The sequence below is a fragment of the Sminthopsis crassicaudata genome, chromosome 1, assembly GCF_048593235.1.
Source record: "Sminthopsis crassicaudata isolate SCR6 chromosome 1, ASM4859323v1, whole genome shotgun sequence".
In the NCBI taxonomy this organism is placed as follows: domain Eukaryota; kingdom Metazoa; phylum Chordata; class Mammalia; order Dasyuromorphia; family Dasyuridae; genus Sminthopsis; species Sminthopsis crassicaudata.
In genome coordinates this window covers 590,574,719-590,587,318 of record NC_133617.1, presented here as the reverse complement: position 1 = coordinate 590,587,318, position 12,600 = coordinate 590,574,719, and the positions used below count along the sequence as shown (strand labels likewise).

The 12,600-nt window shown below is 35.2% G+C and overlaps 1 protein-coding gene and 1 pseudogene across 2 annotated transcripts in view; both read left to right on the top strand.

Moving 5' to 3' along the window:
* NLN (neurolysin) overlaps positions 1 to 12,600 on the top strand; it is a 131,722-nt gene that overhangs the window by 16,263 nt on the left and 102,859 nt on the right. The window lies entirely within an intron of this gene.
* LOC141552255 (7-methylguanosine phosphate-specific 5'-nucleotidase-like) lies at positions 4,635 to 12,235 on the top strand (annotated as a pseudogene).

The following is a 12,600-nucleotide window of genomic DNA, read 5'->3' as shown; positions in this document are numbered from 1 at the left end:
AAAAATATTTCAATAACTATATTTTCTTTTTTATGTTAATAGCTTTTATTTTTCAAAATATGCAATGTTTTCAACATTCACCCTTGCAAAACATTGTGTTCCTAATTTTTCTCCCTCTCTCCCCATCCTCCCTCTTCTCCTAGATAGGAAGTAATCCAATATATGTTAAATATGTGCAATTCTTCTAAACAATTTTCACATTTTTGTTAACTATATTTTCATATAACTGATTTCCTTTGTAATTTTAGGTATTTTATTTTATGCTTTTAAAAACTATTGTGAAAGAGTCTATTAGCTTTACCAGGCTTCCAGAGTGAGCCATAACACAAAAATGGTTAAGAATTCTTGATATACAATGATGGACAGAATCAGCTACATCCAGAGAAGGAATACTGGGAAATGAGTATAAACTATTTGCATTTTTACCTTTTGAATCCAATTTTTCCTGTACAATAAGAAATTCGGTTCTGCACACATATATTGTATCTAAGATATACTATAACATATTTAACATATATGGGACTGCCTGCAATCTAGGGGAGGGGGTAGAGGGAAGGAGAGGAAAATTCAGAACAGAAGTGAGTACAAGAGATAATGTTGTAAAAAAATTACCCATGCATATGTACTGTCAAAAAAAATGTTATAATTATAAAATTTAAAAAAAAAAAAAAAAAAAAAAAAAAAGAATCCTTGATATAGACCCAGGTCCTTTTGAGTGGACTAGGAAGGAGAAAACAAGGAAAGCAGTAGAAAAATTCTTAGCTTCTGTTCTTTTACAGAAGTCTTTTTCTAACAGTTTCATACTCTGAATTCTTCTATTTGTAAATGTTTTCCTCCCCCCAGGATTGTGGGAAAAGCACTTTAAAAGTGTATCATTTGTACCTTACCACAATCCTGAGAGTCAGAAGTATTTTTTTAACTTCTTTTTAAAATTTTTGGATAACTTTTATTTTCAAAATACATGCAAAGATAGTTTTCAACATTCACCCTTGAAAAACCTTATATTCCAAATTTTTCTCTTCCCTTCTCCTCCCTTCCCCCACCATCCCTATATCCAATATAGGTTAAACATGAGCAATTCTTCTAAACATATTTCCACATTTATCATACTGTACAAGAAAAGTCAGATCAAAAAGAAAAAAATGAGGAAAAAAAAACCAAGCAAACAAGAACAACAAAGATGAAAATACTATGTTGTGATCCACATTCAGTCCCCATAGTTTTCTTTCTGGGATGCAGATAGCTCTCTCCATCACAAGTCTATTAGAATTGCCCTGAATCACTTCATTGTTAAAAGAGCCACAATCATCACAGTTGATCATCACATAATCTTCTTGTTGCTGTGTGCAATGTTCTTTTAGTTCTACTCACCTTACTTAGCATCAGTTCATGTAAGCCCCTCCTACTCTTTCTGAAATCATCCTGATTGTTTCTTATAGAATATTATTATATTTCATTACATTCATATGCCATAACTTATTCATTCCCCAACTGATGGGTATGCATTCAGTTTCTAGTTCCTTGCCACTACAAAAAGGGCTGCTACAAACATTTTTTAAGGTGTGTCCTTTCCCATTTTTTATGATGTCTTTGGGATGCAGATACAGTAGAGACACTGTTGGATCAAAGAAAGTATGCACAGTTTGATAGCCCTTTGGACACAATTTCAAATTGCTCTACAGAATGGTTGGATCAGTTTACAACTCCACCAATAATGTATTAGTGTATTTTCCCACATCTCCTCCAACATTTATCATTTATCTTTTTTTATCAAGCCAGGTATATTATAACTTACAATTTGTAGATAAGGAAACTGAGGCCAACAGATTTTTTAAAAGTGAGTTGGAGTCACACAGCTAGTAAGGGTCTAAGGCCAGATTTGAACTTGGATCTTCCTGAGTCTCTGTACAGTGCTCTGTACACTGCACCACCAAGTTCTATGAGTTTATCCCCTTACTACATCTTGATAGTGACTTCTCTTGCAAAGATTTTGGGAAAATCCCCTTTCTTTTACTTATAACAGAATTTAGAATTAAGATGCTCTTTATAAGGGCAGCTAGGTGGTGCAGTGGATAGAGCACCAGCCTTGAATTCAGGAGGACCTGAGTTCAAATCTGGTCTCAGACACTTAACACTTCCTAGCTGTGTGACCCGGGCAAGTCACTTAACCCCAGCCTCAGAGGAAAAAAAAAAAAAATGCTCTTATAACCTGAAAGCAGATTTAAAAGACTTCCATTAAAAAGTTAATAATTGAGGATGTTTATTTTATAATGCAAATATGATAAAGTTTTGAGAAATAGTTAAAAAATAGAGAGCTGATTACCTATGGGAATACACAATTATCACCCCTTGAAATCTGACTACTCTGTAAATAATTTACAATTGGGTTACTATTTCAGGGATAATCATTTGTCTCTTTCAGAACTGCAGACTTAAGCATTGGGATATTATTCCTTTCTCAAGGAATTACATAAATCCTTATTTTATTAAGTAAGGACTAGATCAAAATTTTGCCTTTCTATCCCTAGCCCTCTAGAACAATAAACAAATGTTTGATTGATGACCCTCATTCTACATCTTCTTCTTAAATGGAAGAATCAAGAAATTTGAGCTCAGGTATTTTTATTCCTGTGCTCTTTTACTATTCTTCACTATCTGGTGTTAATTATTATGTAATTTTCCACTGTTCACTGTATAGTACAGGATCAAACAAATGAGGTCCTTCCCCATTCCAGTAGGTGGAAGCAGCATCAGCAGAAGAGCAGTGAATTTCCAGTTCATCCTTTTATAGATTCATTATTCATAAAGAGAAGAATCTTTTTGGTGTGCAGTTTTCTGGGGCTCTGCTCCTTCATTCAGTCTCAGTATTTTGCCAGCTTGTTTCATTATACAGATGCATTCTTTGATTCCTTTGGTTCCTTGAGCAAATCTCAGGATAATTTAAAGACAGACTAGTTTGATCTCTTTGCCCATGGCATTGGAGACCACCTCTTATATGAAACATGCTACTCAGGGGAGATGAACAATTAAGAGATACAAAACCCACCCACTCTCCCTGCAGTTTTCTAGATTAATAAGATTCATAAGACAGATCTTAAAAAACTGGGAGAGTTTCCAGTGTGCTAAGTGCTATAGAAATGTTACCTAGTGCTATTACTCTGATGAAATGTTGACAGAGATGCTGATAGAAATTGAATATGTTTTCAGTAGTAATTTTTTAAGACTATGAATTTATATGTATATTCCCTCTAACCTTGCTTTTGTCTTTTTATGTTTTGAAAGGAAAATCATTACCCAAATAAATTTCCCCATAGCCACTGCCTTCCTATTCTTAAATAGCAACTCCATTACTCCCAAGAGCTTTTTGTTTATTTGTTTGTTCTATTGATGTATTTTATCTTTTATTTGCCATTTCAACTCCTCCCCCAACCAAACCCTCCAAAGAAAAACAACTAAGCTAAAACATCTGAATCAGTAATGGTGTCTGACAGTATATTTAATATTATGCTCTCCTAGTCCCCCATCTTTCTTCCATGAGGACAAGAAAGTTTTAACTGTTTTCTAGAAACTTCATTGAGTTATTCAGTTTGATTTCCTTTTAGTGATCTTCTCTTCAGTCTACTTATTTTGTTCTGTATCAATTCATACAAGTCTTTACACATTTCTCTGAATTCCTCATACTCATCATTTCTTATAGTACAAAATATTCTTTATGTAAATGCAAATTTACATATTCTAAATAGTTTATGTCAGAGATTTGGTGGAAATTCAGGCACACTATTACATTGTTGGTGGAACTGTGACTTAGAAAGCAGATTAGAATTATGTCCTCCCCTCAATTTAATAAAATCCCCATTCATTTTAACCTGGAAATTCCACTATTAGGCATCTATTATATTCCCAAGAAGCCACCAGTAAAAAAGGACTCTATACATACCAAAATATTTAATGTTACATTCTTTGTGGTAGAAAAGAACTGAAATAGTTGTCTATTACCTAAGGAATAGCTAGACAAATTATGATACATGAATGTAATTGAATATTACTTTCTGTAAGAAATGACAACTATGATAAATTCATAGAAGCATGAAAAGACATGTGAATTGACATAGAATGAAGTAAGCAAAATAAAACTAGAAAAATATACACATAATAACTACAACAATGTAGGTAGAAAGAACAACTCCAGTTCAAAGGAATATGAATAACATAAAACTGTAAAGAATAAGCATAACCCCAATAAGAGACATAAGAAGATATCTCCTGCAGACATAGGAGGTCCATGGGTGTGGAACAATGAAATATAGCCAAACCTTGACGATATTGCTCACATTTACTCTTTTCCTCTTCCTCTTTTTTCTTTTTAGAATAAATTCTGTCTTTATGGGATGCATTTGAGTGGTAGCAGAAGGGATGTAGGGGGAAATGTAGCTGACATAAAAAGAAACGATATCAATAAAAATTAATTTTTTAAATTGCTGAAGGAAGACTTTTAAAGAAATGTAAGGGACAATTAACTGCTAAGGTGACTTCTAGGTACTGTATAAGATAGTAAGAGTCTCAAAAGATAGTAAAAATTGGGATGCTGAACTCTAATAAGATGATTTTCCTCTACCCTCATATTTTATAGCAGAATGGTAAGAGTACAGAAAAGGAGGAATTGTGCAAGTAAAATTGTAAGGGTAAAATAAAAGAATTTTTTAAGAGAGAAAAGATAAACATTTTGTTTTAATACCAGAAGAAGTCACAGGGAAATACATTTTCAATGTTTATATATATATAGCACAACATATAAGGAAGCAATAGATAACAATACATAATAAAAAACTTGATATTAATACTTTCAAAAACTGAAATAGGCCGCCTCAGAGATAATGAAGTTTCCCCTCATTCAGTGTTTTTAAAAAGAACTTGGAAGGCCATGTGTTACAGATGTTAGAGTCAACAGTACTGCTTGAGGAACAGGATGAACTAGGTCAGTTCTGAGGGCTTGTCTAACTTGAAGCATCTATGATTTCAGAAGAAAAAAACCTCAAATTTTCAAGCAACAGCAGACAGGAAGACTAAGGCAGAGGAGGTAAAGGAGCAAATGAAAGATGTGATGAAGATTGCAGTTCTCATGTGGCACCCCCAGCAAGTTCAGATCATTTACTCCCTCAGGAAGGGAGGATGCAATAAATTACAATTCATTTCTGACTTTGTTATGACCCTGACTAGGTTTGGAAATAATGGAAAGAAAGCACTGCTCTTTATCTTACAAAATCCTAGATAATATGCAAGCTCCTCAGTGAAAATTGTCCGAAAAAAACTTAAAGGATCTTCTTCACTACTATTACCCAGATAAGATTGATCCAAACAGGATGGTCAAAGAGAAGTTCCCTGTTATGGTACAATATGGTACTAAAACTCACAATCTCATGTGTCAACAGAAGTGTCAGATAACCCAGATTGTTAGAGATTTAGATGTAATGTTCAAGGAAGGGCTTGAGACATCTTTTTCAACAGGCTCTACTGAAGCAATGTTCCCCTTCTCATTTTTTCTGCCAGTATTGTAACATTTTGGAAGAGATTATCAGGCTGGTGAATGTTTTCTGTCCCAACATACATGTCCTGTCCAATTACAAGGACTCTGATAAAAATGGCTGTTTGCAAGATTTCAAGGGTCATCTCATCTATAGTGGAGGACTCCAAATACTTTGAACAGCTCCAGGTTGTTGACTGACAATCTGACAATGGCTGATGGGGTATCCAGTATAGGATTCCTAAATGTGTGTGAATCAGTGTGACTTCATCGAGGAACAGAGAGAGTGCTATCTGGATTCCTACAAGATTGTGTTTCAGAAGGATGAGACCTTAGGTGTGATCAATGGGATTCTAGCTCACATCTTGTATGAGAAGTTCCAGGTGGGAATGCAAGAGTCCTGAGTGCAGTTAAAGACTCAAATGCTCTATCTATTCCAGCTGGCTCTTCAAAAACTTCTTATCCCTCTGTGTACATTAAAACAAACAAACAAACAAAAAAAAACCTCTTGGCTTCCAAGATCCACTCAACTCCAGGTTCTTTCCTCTTCTCTTATAGCCTGTTGCTGCTTTTAGTGCTACTGTGACTTGTTGAAAGGAAAACTGTGGCCAGTATATACAGTTGTACTGGTAGCCTACTTGGTTTATCACAGAATAGAGATTTTCTGCTTTATAGATTTCCTTTAGTAACCTCATGGCCTACTCTCCTTATCCTTCCTCTTTAGTCTTAGCCACTACAGGATGAAATACTAGAGGGGATGGGGACAGGGGGTGAGAGAGAAACAGAGAGAGAACAGTTAGGTGAATTAGAGAACAAAAGAAAACTTGTCAGGGAGTGTATCTATATTTTAATGTCAAATAAATTATTTTTGGATTCTGAAAAAAAGCAAGTTTTCATTAACCGTGGAGAAAAATAACCTTGTTTAGAAGCATCTGACTTTAAAGCCCTTCATATAACTTAGCCCCAAACTATTTTTTCCAACATCATCATAACCTTCTTGTTATTATTATTAATTAGCATTTATTTTAGCCCTTTAAGATTTTTCTCTGTTTTTTTAATAACACCACAACCCTGGGAAATAGGTATTATTATTATTATTAGCTTCATTTTACTGATGAGCTGAGGCAGACAGAGAGAGACTTGCCCACATAGCTATTAAATGTAGAAGACCAAATTTAAATTGAGGTCTTCCTGACCTAAGTGGTTCTATCCATTGGGCCATCTAGCTGCTTCTCCAACATTATACATTTCTCTCCTTTCTGCATTCTATATAAGCATGCAGTCTTTACTCAGGCACCCTGCCAACCTTTGCTTTGGTGGTTCATCATATCTGCAATGGACTTCCTTCTCATTTCCATCTCCTAGAATGCCTCATTGCCTTTAAGACACAGCCTAATACCATCTTCTGTCTGATATCTTACCTGATCCCACCTTTTCTTATCTGTTAGGACCATCCCCTCTCAAATATCTTGCATACATTTTGTGTTTATTCTGCTTATATTTATTTTGTAAATTTACAGATATATTGTCTCCCCTGAAAGAACAGAAATTTCTTGAGAACAGTGATTTTTTTTTATTTAGCATAGTGTCTAGTACATAGTAGAAGCTATATAAATAGTATTTCCCTTCCCTTCCCTTCTCATCTCTTACTATCCTGTCTGCATATCAAATGAGTCTAGGATCTAGTTGTCTAGAAACTATTCTTTGATCTCTTTCACTGACTCACCCTCTCTTACTGGCTCTCTCCGTAAGAGTATCCCCTCAGGGCTTTGTCTTTTATCTGGATTGTTATCACCTCTAATAATAATAGCTGACCTTACCTAGCATTTATTTAAAACTTTGCCAGCACTTTACAAAAATTTATTTGATCTTCACCACAACTTTTAAGTGCTATTATTACCCCCATTTTACAGAGGAAGAAACTAAGGCAGGCAAAGGTAAAGGGATTTGCCTAGGGTCACAGCTAGTAAGTGGCTGAGGAAGTATTGCAACTCACTTTTTCTCTTCTGCCAAGTCCAGTGCTCAGAGATCCATCTCAGCTGCCCTTTACCAAGATGATTTCCAAATCTTTGTATATAGATCTTCTCCTTGAAGTTGTTTCCCATTTCTTACTTCTTGGTCTATAGCTCTACCTTAATGTCTCATAGGCAGTTTATTTAATTCCTCATTTCCTCCACCCCTAAACTTAAACTTCCTGACAAGTTTTCTTTTGTTCTCTAATAACCCAATCACTCAGATATGCATCACCTTTAATTATTCTCTCACCTTCCTCTCTTATACTATCAGTTGCCACTACCCAAAGTCCTGCTCCTTTCTCCAGAATATCTCTTTGTTCCTTTCCACTTACTTATACCACTGCAGTTTATCACCTAATCACTCTTTGGGGTTATTCCCTCTCCCTGCCTCTTCTTTCCCTTCTTGACTCAACTAAGTGACATAATGGATGAGAATGCTCCACCTGGAGTCTGGAAAACTTAAATTGAAACCATGATTCAGATACTTACTAGCTGCATAACTTAATCTCCCTCAGTCCCAATTTTCTCATCTGTAATATGGGAATAATAATAGAACCTATCTGATAAAATTATGATAAGCTTCTAGTAAGGTAACATTTACAAAACTTAAAGCCACTTGTTAGCTATTTTTCCTTGACACAGTTGCCAAAATATTTTTCCTAAGGCAATGATCTGCCTCTGTTACTCCATTGCTCAAAAAACAACAGCTTCCTGTCTTTAGGACATAATACAAAATCTTGAATGAGACCTTCCATGTTCTGGCTCCAATCTACCTTTTTCCACCTTATTTCTTAACAATACCCTTATATTTTTTAGCCAAACTATATGTTATTAACTGTTCCTCAGGTTTGACATGCTAAATTAGGGTGACTCATTATAACAAATGAAATGAGGGTTCCTTGAGTTAAAGGAATTTGAAAATGATGCAGTTTGATCAAATAAATTACCCATTTTAAATCCTTCATTTTCAGCAAATATCTCTTAATTATCACATACTAAATAATTGTGATAACTCTATAGCTGTACCAGGAAAGGGAAAAGGAAACCCATACACAAGACTAGGGTTTCAAAAGGAAATTTTTTACAGCTCTCTGAAATTGAAAGAATGACACCATGGAACTCTATTCTAGATTGAGACAATTATTTTACCTACATTTTGGTGGTGAGACAACTCCAAATGCTCCTTTTTTTCATGGGGAAAGTCCCATTTTTAATGTATATGTTAGAGATGCTTTCTCCTTTTTTTCAGGGGGAGGGGAATCAGTCCTCTGCTTTCAAATCTATATTTTGGGATCTTTAAGGGAAGTAATTGGTTGAAGGAGGTGAAGATATGAAAGTAGAATACTACCTGCTATACTCAGGGTTGCTCATAGTAGGGGCATGAAGGTTCTGTTCTATATCTGCTGCTATGGGAACATCTGGACCCTGACTCTGTAAAATTAACATTGAATAAAGAGTATATTTATCTCTATACATTATCTTTCTAAAATATGTGACAATTAACAGAAAATATATGCTGATTATCTTGTAATGCCGGAGAAACTGAGGCAAAATACAGATTAGAGAGTTTTTAATATTTTATTAGAAAGGGAGAGATTTACTGGGACCAAATGGATCATGATTTGGTCCCAGGGCTGAATGAGACTATCATCTCAAAGATCCAGCATCCAGCAGCCAATGTGAATTCTCCATGACATATTTATACACTGTACTAAACAAATGCAGGAGAGTGGAGTCCAATTCTGGGAACCATAAATCCGGTTTTGACAGGTTGGGGGGTAGGACTGATGAGGAGTAAACTGAGGTCTAAACCGAGATGGGTCAGTTCCTTTTCTCTCTCTCCTTCCTTCCCCAAAGTAACCAAGGGCGGTTAGGCAGCAAATAAATTTGCTACTTAATGCTGTATGGGAACATAGTCTTTATTGATTAGAATGGAAACACCTGGAGAGTCAGTGGGCAAAATGGCTGCAAGGTACAAGGCCAATTTTGCAAAGAATAGATTTTTGAGTTCTCTCTTTTATACAAGAGCACAATCATTCAGATGCAGTGATGTAAGGAGGTTCGGGAGAGTGATGTAAATAAGATAAGGATTCTCTTGTTATCTTTTGGGGACAGACAGAAGTCTCTTCCCAAAAAGGAATTTCCTGATGGCATTTGGTCTATCTGAGTAGATTAGAATGGGAGCTGTAAAATCCCAGCCAGCTCACATAGCCCAAACTAGTTTGACCAGATCTTGTATCAAAGGTCCAAGTCCCAAAAGAAGTTGGAGATCAAACAAAGAATATCAAGGGACTACTGCCCTCAACAGGACCATAAACTCTAATAAGTTGGGAGTTAAAAAAGTGTCTGGCTACAGACAGAATGTCTGGATTCCCCTTTTTTGAGTTTACACATTGACAATTTATAACTTTAGAGCAAATAGCTGTGAGTTATATCAGTCTTCATGAACCAGAGTGGGGAGGAGGGTTGCAACTAAGGGGACTGAAGCAGAACCAATTTAGGGAAACTGAGTCAGGACAATAAAACAGAACTGTGACACAACAATCTGATGTGCTAATGAATGCCTTTAGGTTATTCCTACAAGTAAGGAAGCAAAGGTTTTATAGAGGTATTTTTGGATTTTCATCTTTGGGGTTCTACAGACAAAATACTAACAAATAGAGTAAAGAGAATACTCGTGTCCAAAGATCTTAATAAGAGGATAAAAGCTATAGTTATAGATGTACCTACATCAATAAATAAGTTGTATGCACATATGTATTCTATATAAAGCAGATTGATACATTCATAGTCCTTAGAGTGAGAAAGGATAGATTTGTCCTTATACGCTTTTTTAAAAAGAGACCATATCCTTGTCCACATTAGGAAGTGGGCATTATGGGAAATGTTGCAGCAGTTTCTTTTGTTCACCCTGCCACACATGCTTACCTCCATGAACTTCTATATACCTGGAATTCATTTCCTTCTCATCACTACCTTTCATAGTCCATTTTTCCTCTCAAATATCAGCTCAGATTCTACCTCTTTAGTAAAGTCTTTCATGATCTCTCCAGCTGAAATATCTATTCTTGAATAATCAAGAAGTATTATTTCTTCAATTCTCTTGAGTCCTTTTGAAACTCTGTTTAATGTTATTACACCCTACTTGGAGTTATACTTATCTAGTGTATTTATTATGTTGAGTGAAGTAAGCAGAACCAGGAGAACACTGTACACAATTAACAGCAGTATTAAAATAAACAACTGTGAATGACTTAGCTCTCTATTCTTAGCAATACAGCAGTGATTCAAGACAATCCCAAAGGACTCATGATGAAAAATCCTATCTGAATCTGAATACTAACCAAAGCAAGCTTGCTTCCTTCCTTTCTTTCTTAGAATTTTCTTCCACAAAATGACTAATATGGAAATGTTTTACAAGACTGCACATCTATAACCTATATCAGACAACTTACCATCTGAGATAGGGAAAGGAAAGGAATGAAGGAGACATTTGTAATTAAAAATTAAAAACAAAACCCAAAAAACGCTATATGTTAAAAATTGTTTTTGCATGCATTTGGGGAAAAATTTTTTAAAAAATTAAAAACTTACTGATGAACTAGGGAATTGGTACCTCCCATTTTTTTAGCCTTACAACTGGTCACTTTTTATCCTTGAGGCATATGGAAGGAAAGAAAGAAGGAAGAAATAAGCGTTTGTTAAGTGCCCAAGATGTGGCAGGCCTGGTACTAAGAGCACTGCAGATATCTCCTTTGATTCTCACAATGACCCTAGGAAATAAGTGCTATTTTAATTGTCATTTTGCAGTAAGGAAATTAAGACACAGTGAAGTCATGTGACTTGCACAGGGTTACATACAACTAGTGAGGGTCTAAAGTCATATTTGAACTCAAATCTTCCTGCTTCCAGGCCCCATCTATTGTGCCTTCTAGCTTGCTGCCTCTGAATGGCAAGATAATTGGCAATGGAACTTAACATTCAAATTTTTTTTTTATCTGAATCTGTAATTTCAATGGTGTAAGGAACTCTCAGGGAGGAAATTCCCTCTACAAATGCAAATTGCAACTTGTCTGCAGCCTTTGCCTGAATCACATAGCAAATATAAACAGATTTGCAGAGTTCTAGATGACTCTGGCATATCTTTGTTTACTAAGCAACTATAATCAAGGTAGAAAGTTTTTGCAATTACCTTTGAGATTAAAAGTGTAAATATAAGCACATTGTATGAGTTAATTGTTCCTCTGGGCTTTGGATATGAGTCAACATTGGTCTTTGGTCATAACATATGCAGAAAGAATATGTCTAGGGTAATTTCAGCAATGGGATGGAGTTTAGGCAAGTAATATAATTGGAGGATGATTTGAGAGAATGGTCTTGAGAACTGCCAGATTGGATGGGCTCTGGACTAAGTCAGATTTAAGGAATTTATTTAAATAAATAAATAAATAGCTTCTGCCAGAAGTTAAGGACTTTGAGTAATATCACTATTACATACAACTCAGCTGTAAATTGTACAAGAAACTCTTTGTTTTTCTCTTAATTACTTCTTTGCTGAATATTCCTTAGTGAGTATTCCCATAAGTGGGATCACTGAATCAAAGGTACCATGTGTTAGAAAATATTTATTAGGAGCATTAAATGCAAAAGACAGTTCAGAATCCCCACATCTATATATCTTCAATGGATTTTTTGCATTTAGTCTGTTGTGTTTTTTAAGGAATTCATTTCTTCAGTGGATTTTTTTTTTTTTTTTTGCATTTGGCCAGTTGTATTTTTTAAGAAATTGTTTTCTTCAGTCAATTTTTTCCCTTTCTTTTCCAAACTGTTGACTCTCTCTTGCATATCTCTCATTTCTTTTTTTTTTTTTTCTTCTACTTCTTTTACTTGCCTTTAAAAATCTTTTATGAGCACTTCCAAGAAGCCTATTTGGGCTTGAGACCATTTCATATCACTCTTTGAGATTTTCTCTGTGGACATTTTGCCCTCATCTGAATTGGTGTTTTGATTTTCCCTATCACCATAGCAGCTTTCTATGGTCAAAGTTCTTTTCTGTTTCTTGCT